This window comes from Meriones unguiculatus, chromosome 2 (assembly GCF_030254825.1).
Source record: "Meriones unguiculatus strain TT.TT164.6M chromosome 2, Bangor_MerUng_6.1, whole genome shotgun sequence".
NCBI lineage: Eukaryota > Metazoa > Chordata > Mammalia > Rodentia > Muridae > Meriones > Meriones unguiculatus.
Genome location: NC_083350.1, coordinates 74840605 through 74860191, shown reverse-complemented (window position 1 = coordinate 74860191; position 19587 = coordinate 74840605).

Here is a 19587-nt window from a genome sequence, read left to right as displayed (position 1 = left end):
TCGGCCCTGTTGACATCATTTTGATTTTTTTTTTTTTCATATATAACCATTCAGTTTTCTTAGGTCTGGTGTTCCCGGTATCTTTGAAGACTTTGATATTCTAATGCTTCTCCATAAGCCCCACTGCTTTCCACCACGATGCCAGGGCCCTGCCTCGTCTTCCTCTTTCTGCCCCACTAAGCAAACTTTGGCTCACCTCTTGACACTATTCACAGTCCCTTCCCTATCTCAACAAATCAAGGGCCAGCACAGGAAGTGGAAGTCTGCCTGCCAACTCGGGCTGACTGCTGTTTTGTCCTTTGCTTTTCTAGTTGGAAGAGCAAGCTCGTTTGAAAGTAAATCTCAGCAGATTTGATTTCCAAGTAGAATTAAAACAGGAAGTGAGAGCTGAAAGCATGCCCCACTGTGACAAACGTCACATTGCAAAACCAGAGTGCATTCACCCCTAAGGGCAGAGGGACGCTTCCATCTGAGTCTCCGCAGAAGCACTCTCAAGAGGTTTTGAGGCAGAGACAAATGTTCTATGGCTTTGAAAACCAAAGAAAGCCCTGCAGTGTCAGTCCGAGTGGGGAGAAAGGCCTTGAGGGGCCTGGGCAGAGGGCCAGTGGGAGCCTAGCAGGGACACAGTGTTTCCTTCATTTAAAAAAAAAAAAAAAAAAACAGCTTTGTAGAGGAAGTTCCGAATCTCCAAGCAGTTCTAACTTCATTAAAAATTCTGATCCAAGCTGTGCCAGCCAGTTCAATGCTCTCCCAGAAGGACTGAGAAGACAGGCAGCTTGTCCGCCCGGCTCTAGGACAGAGGGGGTTAACAACGAATCCATTTGTCTCATATATAATAAGCCAAACGGGACTCACTTTCGCCCCATTTATCCACTAACGCCAATTGGTGTCGGCACAATTTCCCAAAGCTCCTGCTGTGGCTAGTCTATTTATTTTGTTGTTGCTTGCTTGGTTCTTCACACAGCCTTCAGGAAACCAGTGAGCAAATACCAGGAACCCAAAGCCATCCAAGAGCACAGGAATCGCATTCCTACGCAGCTGTCCTCAACGCTAGCAACTCTCATTTTGTAATTTGCTCATCATCACTTACTGAGCAGTATATGTGAGACATTACACTCATGTGTTGTTGTGGTCCTCATCCTTGTTGTTTCCAGACAGGGTTCCTCTGTGTAGCCCTCGATGGACTGTAAAACAGGCTGACCTAGAATTTAGAGATCCACATACCTCTGCCCCCCAAGTGCTGGGATTATAGGTGGGCGCCACTGCACCCTGCTGTGACATTATGTTGACAATCATCCCTTATTAGGCTTAAAAGAACATCCCAAACTTCAGTACACCTGAATGACCTGTTAAAAATGGAGACATGGCTGGACCAGCACCGGCTCAATTCTATAGCTGCTATTCTCTAGATTCCCAAAGAGTCTCAAGGGGTGCTGGTGGCTGGGCCCAGGGGGTGTCGCTGGCAGGCGGTACAGTCTTTAGGAGGCAAGGACACAGTGGCAGGTACTGCAGAGAGTGGACCAGCCTTCTTTACGCTGTGCTGCCGTGTGACAGGGGCAAAACAAGGGGACCAACCCATCAAGGGCCGAAAGCTTCAAAACTGGGCTAAAATAAACTTCTTCTCGTTATGATTTAACAATCACAGGTATTTCAGTATCGTGTGGAAAACCGAGGAACTGTAGTCCTGGGGTGAGGACTCCGTACCTCTTAAAAAGTCCTAACAAATTAGGGTTAGTGCTGGGTGTCTGCATCCCAGCAGCTGGGAGGAAGTAGGAGGATCAGAAGTTCAAGGTCGTCCTTGGCTGCGTGGATCTAAGCATGACTAGCTTCACCTAAATTAACTTCTGTCTCGAAAACAAACCAAAACTCCCAGGTAATAGAAACGTTCCAGCCTCGAGTTCACACTCTAAGAACTGCTATGTTAATATATTCACTGCCAAATCCCTAGAATGCCTAAAATTGAGACGATTCCCAATAAATATTTATTACGTTGAATGGAAGCAGACTTGAGAAAATCCTGTTGTCTGAGATAACAGATCAGCTTGTACAAATATTTACACTCTCCCTCACCGAGACAGAAACCCAAAATTGCGAGGACAACTTCAGAGAGCAGGGTGTGCTGGTTTATACATTAAATATGAGAGCAAGCACAGTTTTGCAGCCACCTTCTTTTTTTTTAATTTATTTATATTTTTATAAATTACAGTTTATTCACTTTGTAACCCCGCTGTAGCTTTCTTCCTCATGTCCTCCCAATGCCACCCTTCCTCCCTCATCTCCTCCCATGCACCTCCCCAAATCCACTGACAGGGGCAGTCCTCCTCCCCTTCCTTCTGACCCTAGCCTATCAGGTCTCATCAGGAGTGGCTGCATTGTCTTCCTCTGTGGCATGGTAAGGCTGCTCCCCCATCAGGGGATGGTGATCAAAAAGCCAGCCACTGAGTTCATGTCAGAGACAGTCCTTGTTTGCCTTACTAAGAAACCCACTTGGATACTGAGCTGCCCTGGGCTACATCTGTGTTCTAGGGGTCTTAAGGTTATCTCCATGAATGGTCCTTGGTTGGAGTATCAGTCTCAGAAAAGACCCCTGGGCCCAGAATTTTTGGATCTGTTGCTCTCCTTGTGGAGCTCCTATCCTCTCCAGGTCTTCCTTTCTCTGCCTTCTTTCATAAGATTCCCTGCACTCTGCCCAACGTTTGGCTATGAGTCTCAGCATCTCCTTCCATACCTTGCTGGGTAGTCTTTCAACAGCCCTCTGTAGTAGGCTACTGTTGTGTTCCCTGTTTTCTTCCTCTTCTGATGTCCATCCCCTTTGCCTTTCTGAATGAGGATTGATCATCTTACCCTGGGTCCTCCTTCTTGTTTAGCTTCTTTAGGTGTACAGATTTTAGTATGTTTATCCTATATTATATGTCTAATATCCACTTATATGTGAGTATATACCATGTTTGTCTTTCTTCTTCTGGGATACCTCATTCAGGATGATATTTTCTAGTTCCCACCATTTGCCTGCAAATTTCATGTCTTTAATTGCTGAGTAGTATTCCACTGTGTAGATGTACCACAATTTCTGTATCCATTCCTCAGCTGAGAGGCATCTGGACTGTTTCCACCTTCTGGCTATTACAAATAAAGCTGCTACGAACATGGCTGAACAAATGTCCTTGTTGTATACTTGGACATCTTTTGGATATATGCCTCAGAGTGCTACAGCTGGATCTCGAGGAAGCACTATTCCTAATTGTCTGAGAAAGCGCCAGATTGATTTCCAGGTGGTTGTACAAGTCTGCATTCCCACCAGCAATGGAGTAGGGTTCCCCTTTCTCCACATCCTCTCCAGCATGTGTTCTCACTTGAGTTTTTGATCCTTCTTTTGTGAGCTGACACAGGTGTGGATGATGGGAATTGAGAAAAACATGGGAACGGGGGGAGAGTTCAGTGGTTAGAGCATTGCTTAGCCTCCACAAGACCCTGACTTAATACCCAGCACCAGACGTGAGGAATGGAGGAGTGGACAGAAGATAACTTTGTCATCTTTACTACCTGCCTGTCGCCTCCTTCATCTTTCTTCCTGTTCTTCCACTTCTCTCCTTACTTCTACTCCTCCACCATAACTTAATACACACACACACATATTATATACACATATATGAGTTCTCTGAAAGACAGAGCCTATTGAAAGCTGTTGCCAAATGAAATCTCTCTCCAGAAACAAGGACAGGATGCTGGTGAGATGGCTCAGCAGTTAGAGCACTGGCTGCTCTTGCAGAGGATCAGGGGTTTCATTGCCAGCACTCACATGGCAGCTCACAGGCTTCTCTGTCCCTCTAGTTCCTGAGAGCCATGTACCTGCCCAGGTCTCTGCATGTACCGCCAGCACACCGTGCACATGCATACATCAGGCAGAACGCCCCCGTGCATAAAAAACAACATAATAAAACATAAGTGACAAAACTACAAAGCATCGTTAAGAACCAGCTGCCATTTATTGAACCCTTACTGCATGCCAGTACTGGGCTAATTGTGGAAAAGATGCTTTTAAGAATGGACATAGTAATTCACAGATATAAAATTTATTCTTTTAAAGTGCACAGCTCAGTGGTTGGAGCAGATTCATAGAGTGATATGACCAGCACCACTGTCTAATTCTGCAATGTCTTCACCTCCTTCCAGGAGAGGCTGTCCCACCAGCAGTCGCCAGATAAGGAACTTAAAATTAACTCTCTAAACAACAACATGGCAATTTAACCTCTTATCTTTGGTATAAGAATTCTTTTTAGGGAGGATCTTTCTATGGATGGTATCCTGCCTAGTTTTTTGTCAGCCTGACACAAGTCATAGTGATCTGGGAAGAGAAACCTCAGGTGAGGAAATGCCTCCATCAGATTGCCTATCTTCAGGAGCATAGATACCAACTTGCTTTCCAATGTTTGCAGTTTATGTTTTCAACGCTATTCTATTCCCATTGTTCCGTGCTATCTCCCGTATTTGTAACCCTTTCTTCATAAATTATCTTGAAGTAGCTTGTGGAAGATTTCGCCTTCCTCTGCAGTGCAGGGCCATTAAACCCAGGGCCTTGCATGTGCTGGGCAAGTACTCTAGCAGTGAGCATGACCTCAGCCCAACTTCCTTAGGCTCCTCAAGCGTCCTACCCACAAACACAGCAGGCAGCTCGGTGTAGATATTTGTTTGCTATTAAGCTTCATAGGTCTCTCATTACTCAGTCTTGCATAGCATCTGTCAGTTTAAGTCCCAAGTACCTTGAGGTTTTACAGCGGTAGATGGTATTTTTCAGATATTTGCTGCTAATGTCTAGTAATGCAATTAACTTTTGATGTGTAACTGTTGCAGCCCATACATCTTCTGAGAATTAGAATTTCACTATGTGACCCTTTCAGCCAGCGGTCCCTCTCCGAGGTAAACATGGACTGATTTCTGTTCTAAAGTCTTTCTTTGGAAACTTGTTTTCAGACAGTGTCATGTAGCCAAAGATGGCCTTGAACTCCTGACTCTCCTGCCTCGGCAGCCCAGGGGCTAGTGCCCCTGGGGAAGCTCTAACACGACGCTTTGCTGAGTGGCAAGCCTGTTGTGGACTTCTATAAATAAGTAACGACTGAATGGACTAGATGGGGTGGTGCACGCCACTTAATCTCAGCACTTTCGAGGCAGAATTCAAGGCTAGCCTGGTCTACAAAGTGATAACCAGTGCTACACAGAAAGACCCTGTCTCAACCCCCTACTCCCAAAAAGGCCAAACAAAACCAACTGTCTTCGTTAGGGTTTCTGTGGCTGTGGAGAGATGCCATGACCAGGGCAACTCTTATAAAGGAAAGGAGAACATTTGATTGGGCCTGGCCTACAGTTTCAGAGGTTTGGTTCCTTCTTGTATGGCATGGAGACGTGCAGGCAGACATGGTGCTGGAGAAGGCAGGCCGAAGGAAAAGACTGACCCCCATGCTAGGCCTAGACTGGGTATCTGAGACCTCAGTGACACCCTTCCTCCAACAAGGCCACACCTACTGCAACAAGGCCACACCTATGGGCCCAGTATTCAAACACAAGTAAATGGGGGCCATTCCTATTCAAACCACCAAACCAACAACATTTTAAAATGATACACTCTTGCACAGGATGCAAATTTCATGTTTACACTTTGTTACTATAGGAACATCAGTAACAGTCGCCTACCTGGAGGAGATTTTACATAAAGTCTAGTTAAAAGGAACACTTAGAACAGCACTAAAAGAAGGGCAGGAGGAATGGAATATCACAAACTGATATCTGGAGGGAGGCAAGAAGAGGGCAGTGTTGCTAAGCAACCAACGTCATTCCTAGCAGTTGCTGGCTGCGGTTGTGAGAGTCTCCTTTCTCCCTGCCCTCCTGGCTAAGACAGTAAACAAAAGAATCACCTGGGATGATGGGGGGGTGGAGATGGAGAGTGAGGGGTTTGCCCTCCAATTCTGATGTCTAGGGCAAAGCTAAGGTGCTGTTCATAAGATACCACGTTACAGAATTGGATTCATTTTCCCTTGGTGAGGGCTCGGTGGCAGTAAGCTCCTTCAGGTTGCAACATGACACTTGTTCTGTAAGCATACACTGGGTGATTGAGAGCTGTGAGGAACCCCAAAGCTACCGTGGTCTTCTTTATTGAACAGATTGTCCTAGAATGAAGAATTCGTCTCACAGTAGATCTTTACATTTTTTTCTGGGTGCTTCAGTGTAGGGATGGGGATTCTGCTTCGGTGCTTGAAATGACTGGGGACAGCCAGGTGCTAATCTGAGAGGTTCCGGGTCAGGGGGGGGGGCAGCTGGACTCCCTTAGAGCAGCCGGCAGTCAGTGCTCAGCCATGCCTGGAGCCAGAGCAGCCTGTGATGAAATCGCACAGTCTATGGTATATGACAAGTCAGGGGTTCTCAAAGTGCTGTGTATCATACTTTCCTGGGGATGTTTGGGGTTGTGTTTGCTTGGCTTTAGTTGTTATTTGCACGCCTTTTAACATCCCAAGACTTTAGTTGCACCCAAGGCTTCTGAAAACGAGCTGAGGCTCTATTCATTTTAAAAGCTGTCTGGATAATTATAATTTTAGACACATTAAGGAACCCCAAGACCCTAGTTTGCAAAACTAAGCATGTATCCAAATTACCTGGATGGCCTGTCTCCCTCAGATCTCTGAGCTGAAGAATTTGCATTCCTAACTAAACAGAGCTTGCGGTTCACACTTGTGATGCCAGCACTTGGGAGGCAGAGCAAGAAGATTAAGAGTTTGTGGCTACTTATCAATGACCTGCCTCAAAACAAAACACACTGGCTGGAGGAGTAGTTCAGTAGGAGAGTGCTTTCCTACCACATGCGAAGCCCTGGGTTCGATTCTCATTTCTAAATAACACACGCACACACAAATCTGCACTTCTAATAACATCCCAGAAGATGCTGGTGCTGCCTTCATGGGAACAACAGTCATAGAACTCCTGGTCTAAAACCGGCCTGGAACTCATAGGACCCACCTGCCTCTGCCTCCACATGAACCACCACATCTGCAGACCTCAGCTTATTTCTAACAAGTTATACCCAGGTTCTTGACTTTCAGCCAATGAGAGACTTAGGTCCAGGGGAGGGGCAGCCTCTTTTCTTCCTCGTGTTATTTTAATTTTCCCTGTCTTTCTACTCATTGCTGCTGGCCCAAATTCATCTCTTTACACATACTCACTCACACAAATGAACAGGAGAACATGGAAGCAGAGGGAGGCAAAGAGCTGGCCGTAAAGGGACAGGAGAAGTTTGTACAGTGAGAAGAGGCTAGGGGTAATCTCTTGGAAATTCTACTTAAAGGAAGAGATGACCAAAGAGATTTCTGCAAAGGATGCCTGTAAGAAGCGGCCAGAGAGTCGCTGGGGGCATGCTAGGGGCATGGAGAAAGGAGGCATGGAAGGAAGGCTTTGAGGTAAGGGAAGGACACCCGTGTCACCAACTCGTCACAGCCGTGCAGGATGAGCTGGCGAGTTGTTCTCTGGCCCTTTTGCACTTGCTTCCTGTGTCTCTGGGGTAATAAAGCCTTGGCCTGGGCTAGTCTGCTCCAGCCCAGCAGCATCTGTAAGCCACGGACTGAGCGTGAGTGCTTCTTTAAGGACTGCTTTCCCCAGGCCAGTAAACCAAACAGACAAAGACAGACTAACAAGGGAAAATAGAACTTACAGCCAGCACATCAGGAACAGACACAGGGTGTGTGATGGGAGAAACGGCTACAGCCGGGGCCAACATCGAATCTCCGCCAAAGGACCTTTACTTTTTTTTTTTAGGCTGAGGTTTTGGTTTAGCTCAGGCTGGCCTCAAACTCACTGTCAATTCCATGCTGACTTTGGCCTTGAGATCCTCTTGCCTCAGTCTCCAAAGTACCAGGTTCTAGATTTGTGTGTTGATAACTTTTTAGAGAAGGGGCAAGACAAAGATAAGTGACTTTAAGCTTTGGAAAACTGTGGGAAACTACTTATGGATAAGGCTCATTTAGCAAGATTTTTTGTTTTGTTTTGGAGCCAGGGTTTCTCTGTGTAGCCTTGGCTATCCTGGACTGGCTTTTTAGGTAAGGCTGGCCTCAAACTTGTAGAGATCTGCCTGCCTCTGCCTGCCTGGGATTAGGCTGGGATTAGGCCGGGATGTTCAGTGTGGCTTTTATGCAGGTTCCTCAGGTTGACTCTAGAGTTGCTTAAGGAGGAAAAATCACCTTCACTTTGTGGGAAGAGGCCAAAGGTTTCTTTGTTGCTTTTAAATTGCCTTCAACTAAACATAACCTGTAGAGGAATTTTAATTCAGAACATGGCTGCTCTGGCAAGGGATCACATCCAAAGACCTCCTAGGTCTGAGTGATCCAGCAGGAATCCAGGAGACAGAGGCAAGCAGATCTGAGTTCAAGGCCAGCCTGGTATAGAGCAAGTTTCAGGTAAAGAAAAGCTTAGGTCCAGGCATGGTGGTACATACATTTAATCCCAAACAATGAAGGTAAAGTTTGTAGAAGGAAGCACCCATGTTTGAAAGTGATGCTTAATTGAGTGGCAGAAAAAGTGATGAATCAGAGAAGAGTTGACAGAATAGGATATGCCCAACTCTCAGAAGAAGAGAGAGGAAAGGGAAGCTACTTAACAGGCAATGTAGAGAGGGAGAGGAGGCAGTTTTACCAGGAGAGTTTTATAGAGAGAGGTTGGATGAGAGAACAAGCTAGACAGAGGTAAAGATAGAACAAGCCAGAGAATGAGATGGAGCCAGAAGATCGCTAAAGTTAGTTTGAGGCCGAGAGAGAAGCCAGAGGGAGTAAGTCAGCTGGGAGAAGAGTTTGAGCCAGAACAGCTGAGTTTAACCAGCCAGCCGGGGTTCAGAAAGAACGAGAATGGGTGAGCTTATTAAGCAGTAAGTCTCAGAGGCTGAAAACATTCCAGGTCTAGGTTAGAAGCTAGTCGCTTCCAGGACCAAGCCTAGATTAACAGAGCCAATAAGTCTCTGTAAACAGGTGAATAAAAGTTCCTTTTACAATAATCCCATGTCAAAGTGGCATATTTGAGGTTAGTATATTCTCCTACCCTTCCTAAGAATGACTAAAATTTACTCAGCACTCTACTGATATCTTTAATTTTTACTAATTTTTCTGTGTGCATGCATACAACCAAGGAAGGTCAGAGGACAACATTGTGGAATTGGTTCTCTCCTTCCACCTTTGTGTGGGCTCCAGGGATTGAATTCAGGCCACCAGCCTTGCCAGCCTGTCAACCCTTGATAGTGTTTTGCAATAGGCTCTTAGTTCCCTCCCTGTTTGTCCACCCTCACCCAGCCCACCCCAGGAGCCTGGCTGACAGCCTTCTGCGGGGCCCTCTAGCCCTCACTGTGAAATCCTTCGTGTTTGAATTTTTTTGATGAGAATTGTGCAATAGAGAGCATTCCGGCACGTCTCCCATCTTGCGGCTCTCAAGCTCCATCCTACCCCACAGCAAACCTCAAAAATCTCTTTGGTACATAACTTGTGTTTTCTGGACATAGGGAACAAAATTGATAAATGTCTCTGGAACAATTCCTTAGAGTAATTATAAAATGGAGATGTTCCAGTGACCCTCCAGATTTCTTCAGGAAAGGGTTCAGGGTTGCTAGGAAACCAACAACAGGTGCTAAACACACCTAACATGAAAATGTTCCCAACATAAAGCACTATAATTATATTCAGAAGACTTCTTAGCTACCGTTCCATTACCTTTTAAAAAGTCATTTTGACAAATATTTGTGGAACTTATGCAGGCGATGAACTTGGAAAGCGCAGCTCCAATTACACCACTCCTTAGCTTGAAAGCCTCCTTTTCCTTCCCTTCCCCCCAAAAAACCACAAAATGCAGACAAAGCTGTCCAATCTAACCTACAAAGCCGTTTTCACTTTACCCTGCGTTAGCCTCACTTCACGCTAATCTGTCTGTATGCTTCGGGTCCAGAATCTCACCTGCCCTCACCAGCACAGTTTTTTAAAGTGCAGTTTAGCAGATACTCTCTGAGGCAGAATGGATCTCTCACTTCAGCTCATTGATTCTTTGAGATGTGTGCCTTCATTCTTTGGTACTGAGCAGATCTTGCTCTCCTTCCTTCTTCGTGGGCACAGGTAGTAGCTGTCGGCCGTCTGCCTCTGTCCCAGGGGTTTCCCCCAGTGACAGGACCGCGGCAGCTGGCGATTCTTTCACTCCACACATTATGAACCTGATGCATTAAGAACAGGGTTGAGAATTTTAAATTTTAAAAAGAGCTAGTGATGACCCCTGAGTGGTTCCGGAAACCACACACGCCTTGTTGGCCAGTTTGCTCAGCACAGCAACGGGAGATGTCCTCCTTTATCCAAGCTTTGTTCAGGTTTTATTAAATTAGATTCCTCCCACCCCCAAACACTTCTTCTCAAAGCCTCGGGCATTGTCTGAAGCTCTGTGGCAGCAGAAGGCTTATTTCTGAGGAGACAGAGGTCTTCTCACAGTAGCGTAAACAGCCCGTTACCTGTGCTGTTACTTAGCCAACTTCTGCTTTTCTTGAGATTAACACCTGTGATCCGTTCATATCACTGTGCATAAACAGAGCCGGGTTTCTGCAGCCTCCACAAGTTATTACCGAGGTGATGGCAAGTTCCAGCATGGCGACAAAACATCCTGACCTAGGCAACTTATTTAAAAAAGCACTTATTTGGGCTTATAGTTTAGAGTCCGTGGGAGCAGCAAAGGAGGGGAGCAGGACCGGCTGAGAGCCCACATCTTGATCCACATCTGTAGAGGAATTTTAATACAGAACATGACTGCTCTGGCAAGAGATCACACCCAAAGACCTTCTAGGGCTGTGTGATCTGGCAGGAATACAGACAAACCGTTAACCCCAGGAGACAAAGGCAAGCAGATCTCCGAGCTCAAGGCCAGCCTGGTATAGAGCAAGTTTCAGGTAAAGAATAGCTTAGGTCCAGGCATAGTGGTACATGTCTTTAATTCCAAACAATGAAGGTAAAGTCAATTTGAAAGTGATGTCGAATTGAGTAGAAACGGTGATGAAACAGAGAAAGACCTGACAAAATAGGATGCGGCCAACTCTCATGAGAACAGAGAGGAAAGGGGAGTTACTTAAAGGGCAATGAGGGCGAGGAGAGGCAGTTTTACTGGGACAGACACAGAGACAGATTGCAGACAGAGAACTCAGGTGAGTGAGCCAAAGAATAAGGAGCCAGGAGGTTAGAGCAGATTGCTTGAGTTAGGTGGCGGCCAAGCAGAGTAATTCAGGGGCTGAGAGAGAAGCCAGATTAAGTAAGTCAGCTGGGAGAGGAGTTTGAGCCACAACAGCAGAGTTGAGCCAGCCAGTCCAGAGCTCAGGAAGAACAAGAAAGAGTGAGTTTATTAAGCAGCATGTCTCAGAGGCTGAAAACATTCTGCCTAGGTTAGATTGTAAGAAGGCTAGATGCTTTCAGGCCTAGGTGAGCAGACAGAGGCAGTAAGCCTCCCAGACAACTGAAGCAGGCAAATAAAAGTTCCTTTTACACACCTAAGAAGCAGAGAGATCACGGGGGACGACAAGGAGGCTTTGAAGTCTCAAAGCCCACCCTCACCATGACACACCCCCTCATTCTTACCAGCAGCTGGTGACCAAGTTCAAACATATGAGCCTTCTCCTTCAAACCTCCGCAGCATCACACTCCATAGATGTTCCCTTGGACTGGAGCAAATTTCCCAGCATCACCCTAAATTGTAACCAGTTTTATTTGCAGGGTCCCATCAAAAAAAAAAACGGCACCCCATTTGGGTATTTTGGAGAGAACTTACACAAGGGATGAAAGAGTGGTGCAGCACAAAAATACAGGGGAAAGGCTTCTGGGTCAAAGGGAAGAAAAAAGGCCTGGTGAATGCAGGACCGTCAACAGACACTCAAGGAGGAGGAAAGACAGGAAAGTCCCATGACCTTCTCCGAGATTCTGGAACACCGAGCGTCTCATTTCCTGCCTCCATCATTGCTCTACTTTCTGGGGCCCTTGTAGGGCTGCCAGACCCGCTGTTTCCTGGGAGACTACATCCATGTTGATTGGCTCTTTGTTGGCCAGCTCTGTGTTCCATTTTTATTGATCCAGCATCCTCAAGACCCATTCCCATGCTGACTCTCCAAGTTCCCACTAGACACACTGAGTGGAACGTGCAGACCCAGAAATCCCTTTTTCCAGGTAACATGGAGACCTGACCTTAGTGATGGCTGATGGTTCTGGGGAAAAGAGAACTTGAGGGTGGGCTCATTTTGTATTCATGGTACATCAAGCCAGAGAGGGCAAAGGGCCTTGAGATGTATGCCTGAGGCAGCAGGTGGGACCAGAGGGCAGGCTGGGGTTGTGTCTGGCAGGGGACAGCACTGAGGGGTGAGACCCATGCCTTTGAGCCTGGTGAAGCTCTGGTTCCTAGCATGCTCTGATGGGCATTCTCGTGTTGTGTTCCTCTGAACAGTCCCACCTCGGTAGGTGCTAGCAGGAGAGCTGCTATGAAAGGCGCCCTTTAATCTGCATGAGGCTGGCTAGCTTTATTTCTAATTCTGTTTGAGAGTTCTTTCCGTTTTGTTTGGTACGGTTTGGTTTTGTTTTTTAAGACAGGATCTCACTTTGCAGCCCAGACTTTCCTTGAACTCCTGATTCTCTTGTGCCAGCCTCCAGAGTGCTAGGATTGCAAGCATTCACTGTATCTTTCTCCTCTAATTAACTTTTGAAAGCAAATGCCAAAGGAGAAATGGATGATTCTGCGTTATAACAATGTTCCATATTTAAATTTCAAGTAGGTCTAGAGCTTATCTCTAATTAACAAATACCTTTCTTTGCAACATTTAATATTCAAATACCTACTCATAAAAATGCCTCTTAGTCCTACTTTTGCCACATTTATCCACTAGGGGTCTTTCTTGGTTTGCTTCTGTCTTCTGAAGAACTTCCAAGCAAGCAAATTTAAATAATCTCCTTTAAATTGGAAGGGAGTTCTTGGTGCCCTGTGGGGGACTCTTTGTCTAGGCTGAGCCCTTGTCTGAAGTCATTTGCACAAAGCGTTTAACATGCACTCCTAAAAATTTTTCTCTGTGTTGGCAAGAGCAATGGGAATCTGTTAAAAATAAATAAATTAAATAAATAAATAAATAAAGCACTCAGAATCGGGAGAAAGCAACACAGAAAGAACATTTTCCTGTTGTCTTAGTTACTGCTTTATCTCTGCAAAAGACACCATGAGCAAGGCAGCTCTTATAACTACATGTTTTGGCGCTGGCTTGCCATCCGTGCTGATAACGAGAAGCACACAGGCGTGGCACTAGCTGAGAACCTTTATACCCTGATCCCCTCCTCTCCCCTCCCCTCCTGTCTCTCACTCTTGGCTTCTTTGACCTCTTGACTCTCTTCTCTTCTTCTTCCCCTCTCATGGCCCCTGGCAGATGCCTCTGGGCTGTTCTCTCCCTCATATCTACAAAAAATTAATCTCCTCAACTACTATACCTTGGAGCAGCCATGCCCTCATTTTCATTCAGCTACCAGAGCAAACTCCTTGTCTGTCAGCGACAAATGATGAGTTCCAGCAAAGGCTGTGTTTAGCTGTGCATTGGCTTATTTGCAGTGTGCATATTTCTTTTGCAGTTTTTGAGGAGTCATCAGTGACTTTGACTGAGATTGTCCCCTACAGTCTTTTAGCACTAAAAACTGTGTTATTAAACAAGTTACTTCTTTATAACAGACATGGGAAATAACAACACTAGCAAAAACATTGTGATTGTTCTAAGGACTAAATGAGACAGGACATAAAGGATTCCACGCATGGCGCGCTGGTGGAAATCAGCTCCATTAATACCATGTATTAATGATATCATCATTGTCATATGAATAGCAGTTGATGAACTGCCCACGCTCTCAGCTGCCACAGCAACTTCATGGGGTGAGCAAGGACAATGTCCTTTGTTGGTGTTAGTTTTAAAAAACTTTTATTTACATTTCCTATCTTTTCTCCATACTCCACCCCAATCCTTTCCAGCACCCAACAGCAGGTAGGAGAGAGAAAGGATTAGTGGGAGAGGGGGTACAGTTCTTTCTTGGTTGTTTCCTGCTGGTTAGGATTGTCGGTTCCTTGGAGACAGTCCAATCCTTGTTTCAGGAGATCTCCAACTTCTTGTCTCACCACAGCAACCAGGAGCAGCGAGGGGGAAGCAGGAGCAGCCTGGTTCTTTCTCCCACTTCACACTCTCTGGGCTCTGGCAATTATCCTCTCTCCAGAGTCCTCAGATTTAAGCTATCTGCAGTTGGCAAAGCAGACAAATAGTCTGCTGCTGTGGACCATCTGAATCAGTCCCACATCTTACACCTGGGACCCAAACAAAAACATGTTTATATCCACAACAGTCCTTCTTGTCTCCGTGTGCTCACACACAGTTCACCATGGTGACCCGCTGCTTCTCTAGTGACCATTTCCCTGTGCGGCTCAGGTTAGAGTTGTAGCCCAGTTTGCAGGGTTCTCATCTAGTGGGCACAAAGCCTTTGGATGGTGCCCAGCACCGCACAAACTGGGCATAATAGCACAGGCCTGTCATTCTAGCACTTAGAGGTGGAGGCCAGAGGATCAGAGGCTCAAGGGCATCCTTGGCTACATAGCCTAGGACCCATGAGACCCTGAATCCCACCCCCAAACACACACAAAAAGCACTTTATACAAAATTAACCCTAAATGGGTCTTACACTCAAATGCATCACGTAAATGGAGGTGATGATAACATTACATAAACAATGACCTACGGAAGTGGCCGGACAAGCGCTGGGCAGCGGCGCACCATTCCTCCTGCTCCGGCAGAGGTTCTGCAGACCCTCCTGCCCACACATTGGTTTCAGGCAGTCTCGGCGTGTGGCCGAAGTCGGCACTACTGGACTTTACCAGGGGTTCAGGTAGGAACCCACCAGGAAGACAAGCAGTGTTTAGGAGGCGTGTGAATGCAAGAGCAGATTGACTGGACAACAATCAACCACTGACTGAATGTAGGAAGCCAAGTGTTGCTTTGGAGCATCGGCTCTGGGCACTTGGTACCCCCCCCCTTTTAAAATTCTGTTTCGGGGAGGGAATAATTCTGTTTTAATGTTAGTGTGTAAAATAACGGGTTCTCGATCGTGTTCTCATCCTCACGTATTTGCATCACACTTTGTTCTTTTTGTTCCTCAGCTTCCCTCCCTCGTCCCCCTTCCACCCTCTTGCTGCTCCCCTCTCCACCCCTGACCTCCCCTATCTCTTCCTTCAGGTCACAAATATTCTGTTGCCCTCTCTTGTTTCCCCTCCCCCGTGTCTTCCTCCCCTCTCTCTCATAGCCTCTTTCTACTTTCATGCATAACTATGCATTTTATATGCATTTGTGTCTGTACCTCAAATTATACCCACAATTTGTGTATGTAAACATAAATTTAAACCTAGATTCCATATATAAAATAAAACATACAGTATTTGCCTTTCTAGGTTTGGCTTATTTTACTTAACATGATTATCTAAAGTTTGATGATTTCTTGCAGATATCAATTTTATTCTTCTTTACTATTGAATAAAATTCCATTTTGCATGTGGTCCAAGTTTTCTTTATCCATTTTTTTCTGTTCATAACATCTCCTTTCTGTCGTTGGAGCCCTCTGTAGCTCTGGTACACAGCATTAGCCACATTCTTCCCAGCACAGATCTCTGTTCTTTCTAAACACTCATGTCAAGGAAGAACTGAAGGAGAAAAGAACTGTTTGGGAGGAATCGAAGGGGAGAACTATGATCCAGTGCAAGAACCGCCTCAAAAGCTTCGCTCACTGCCGCCCAGGTGTTCATGAGGCTCTGGAGTCTATCCTGTCACCAGGGGAGAAAAAAGTTACACTACAGATGTCCCAGAATGAACTGAATAGTCCAGGGGTCCAAGGTCATGCCTAGCATTCCTAAAGAGTCGCCCCAAAGTCAGCAGAGGTAATCAAGTTCAACCAGCCAAATGCTAGCAAGACATGCCAAGATGGGAGAGGGGGAAGAAAAGAAAGTGTGTGCCTTTGAGAACAGTCATGGCAGAAGAGCCTTCCAGCCGTCCACGGGTTGTTAACACCCACCTTTACTGGCTCAACACATCGATGGCATCGCATTTGCTAGTATTTCTGTAGGCAAAACTGAAAAGCAGCCATCCATTAGGTACGAAGGTGGTCAGAGCTGCTCCCACCAGCGCCTCAGCAGACGGATCTGCCTCTTCCAAATCAATGGCACCACCAAGGGTTTGACTCCAGGAGGGTCGATAAATCACAGCGAAGCATTCCCACCAAGAGTCAGCAGGAGGCGTGGCACAGTCAAGAGGTGGCATTCCCAGCCCGGTGGGTAATTTGCAGGAACCGTCTACTGCGGTGGTTCTCAACCTGTGAGTTGCGACCCCTTTGGGGGTCACATGTCAGGTATCCTGCATATCAGATATTTACATTATGATCGATAAAGTAGCCAAATCACTGTTATGTAGCAGCAATGAAATAATTTTATGTTTGTGGGTCACCATAACAGGAGAAACTGTATTAAAGGGTTGCAGCATGGGGAAGGTTGAGGACTGCCGCTCTAGAGAGGCCGATACAGAGTGATGTTTGGAGGCTGTGAAGCTCAATTTCATTCCACCTGAGAGTGAAGCTATGGACACCAGCTGTACCATGCAGATCATTGAGCTAGTACAGATAAACCAGACTAGTAACAAAACATACAAAATCCAAAGAACTCTGCTGGAATTGTTCTGCTGCTAAAAAAAAAAAAAAAAAAAAAAAATGGAACCTCTTATCAATTCTTGACTTGTCTATACAGTTTTATCCCAGAAGACGGAGGAAGCAGAGTCAGTAGCTACCAGACTGTATCGACTGAAGTCTGGCAGGACAAGAGGATTGCTGGCTGATATGTCGACACACCTCATGGGTGATTTTAGCACTGCTGGCTGTGTGTATACATACCCATGTGCGTGTACATATATCATGCATGTACATATAACACACACACACACAAGGTACACACAGTGAATGTGTCTGTCACAGTTCTCTGGAAGCACGAACAGGGCAGGAGGTAGGTAGATTTGAGCATAGAAAGAAGTGCATCACGTGTGAGTTGATAATCGTCGGAACGAAATGAAAGGATCAGCAGGAGTTTATCAGGTGGTTAGCATTTCTCATGACAAGGAGACCAAGACAAAACAAGATAAACTCTGAAAGAACAGCACAGAAAAACGACAAGCTTTTAAAAAGGAAACTATCAGCAAATACACTAATCATCTTCCTCGTGGGAGAAAGTGTGTTTGCGGGTACAAACGTACAGGCAGCATCTAAAACAGCAGACTTAACTGGGCACTGCACACCCCCCAAAAATGACAATTGGAAGCTCGCAGGGACATTTTTGCATACATTTATTGGCAGCAAGACTTTTCTTCATGGGTTCGTAGGGGGTCAGGAATATGAGATGTCCTTTCCACCAAGGACATAGACTTCTTCATCTGTCAGAACGTTCCACCTGAACAGTGCCAACGTGAGGAAACCAACGTGCTACAAAGCCGCGAGGTGAGCTTTTCTACTGCCCTGCCCTGGAACACATGAGGGCCACGTGTGGGCGTGGAAAGAACAGACCCACCCAGAACTGTAAGGAGCACACCCACAAAGGCAAAAATGCCGTGGCTCCGAAATCGCTGCCCCGTCAGAGGCTTCGTCAAGACCGAAGAATCAGCTTGTCACAGAGAAAATATTCGCAGGTTTGAGAAAGAGGGAACAATTTCTCATGATCTAGAAAAGAGAGCATAGTTAAAAGAGAGAAAAAAATGGAGGAGTGAGTAGAATCAGAAGTCGCCATCAGGAACTTAAGCTCATCTCCCGAAGAGGGATACTCTCGGACTGGTTAGCCCTAAAAAGACAATGACTCAGGGAGCCAAGTCGCCCCATTCAGCGACCATTAAAAACTCACTTGCATATTGGCAGCATGCTGTTACTGCTGGACACCAAAGCAGCGAGACTTAGCAAGAGCCTGTCTCAACCTCTTCCCCAAACGTACACACATCGATTTTGGAGGCACTACCTAAAACATTTCCTTTTCCTTTTTAAATTTTGACTTCAAATTTTTCAAGGGTGTTCATGCTTAATATTTTTCTTGAGCTTCTTTCTTTTTCTTTCTTTCTTCTTCTTCTTTTTTTTTTTTTTTTTTTTTTGAGACAGGGTTTCTCTGTGTAGCCTTGGCTGTCCTGGAACTCACTCTGTAGTCCAGGCTGGCCTTGAACTCACAGAGATCTCCCTGCCTCCTCCTTGAATACTGAGGGTAAAGACGTGCCCCACCCCTGCCCAGCTCTTTTTCTTTGATTCTATACCCAAGAGAAAAAGCCAGTTCAGAATGTCCCTGCCACCCCTCCTCCTAGTCTGAGTAAACATATTTAATTAAGAGGTGTAACAAGCCACAAAGCACTGCTCCACCATAGGCGAGCAAACGTGGCCTTTGGAAGGGCCACCCTGTGTTTCTTCACATTACCGATCGGTCCTAACCTTCAGAAGCTCATGGTATGTTTGGGGGAAACAAAGACAAAGTGAAACAGCTCCAAATGTGTCAAAAGGGTAGTATGAGATTAAGTCCTGAATGGGCTTCACAGATGATAATCATAAGTCCAAGCCAGGAGGCACACTGCCTGAGGGCGTGTTCTGTGACCAGTGGGCTCAGAAACCTTTGGGAGGAAGGGTGCTCCCTGGGACGTGAGCGCCGAGCTGGGGGAGGAGCGGGCCAGCGAAGGGTTGCTGTCAGCCTCAGGTAGCCAGCCCTAACCCAGTCCCTGGGTAAAGCTGCAGGTGCCTGGCCCCCTTGTCTTGCTCCTCCCTCCAGGGTTTCTGGGCTCTGGACGTTTACAGTTCACCTGCTTCTGGCTCTGCTGCTCAGGCCCTTGGGTGTGCCGTTCCCCACCCAGCTCTTCTGGCCACAAGCCAGTGCTGCCTTGGCCTGAAAGAACCGAGTAAGCCACTGAGATGAGTGAGCCAGCACAGTCATTTTACAGTCATGTGATTTTTCTCTTTTCCCCCTAGATTCCTTTAAAGTCTTTTTTCTTTTCTTTTCTAAAACTCAGTACTAAAGATGATAGAAAAATTCCCCTCAATAATCATGAATGGTAGACTAATTTCGAGTAATGTTTACCAAAATATGGTGGCAGAATTCTTAGCCATGATATACCTAAAATCAACTTTAAAAGCATTGATCTTGCCACTCCAGTCTGGTGACCTCAGTCCAGTTTTAGAGCCCACACAGAGGAGAAAGGGGAGAGCCAACCCCACAAAATGTCCTGTGGCCTCCAGGCACGTGCTTGTGACACACTCACCCACAAACACACATCATGTGCACACACAATTATAAACTGTAAAAGCATTAATCCACCAGTTCTACCAAAAGCCAATAAACGAGTCTTAAAACAAGCCAGGATCACAGTCAACCTACTGGATAATCACGTGTGTGTCGGGGCCAGTGTTAGTCACAGTAATTGAAGGGCTGGGTCATTGCACTCATTTCAAGTGTGTCCCTACGACTCCCTATCACAGATTGTCTATCCTC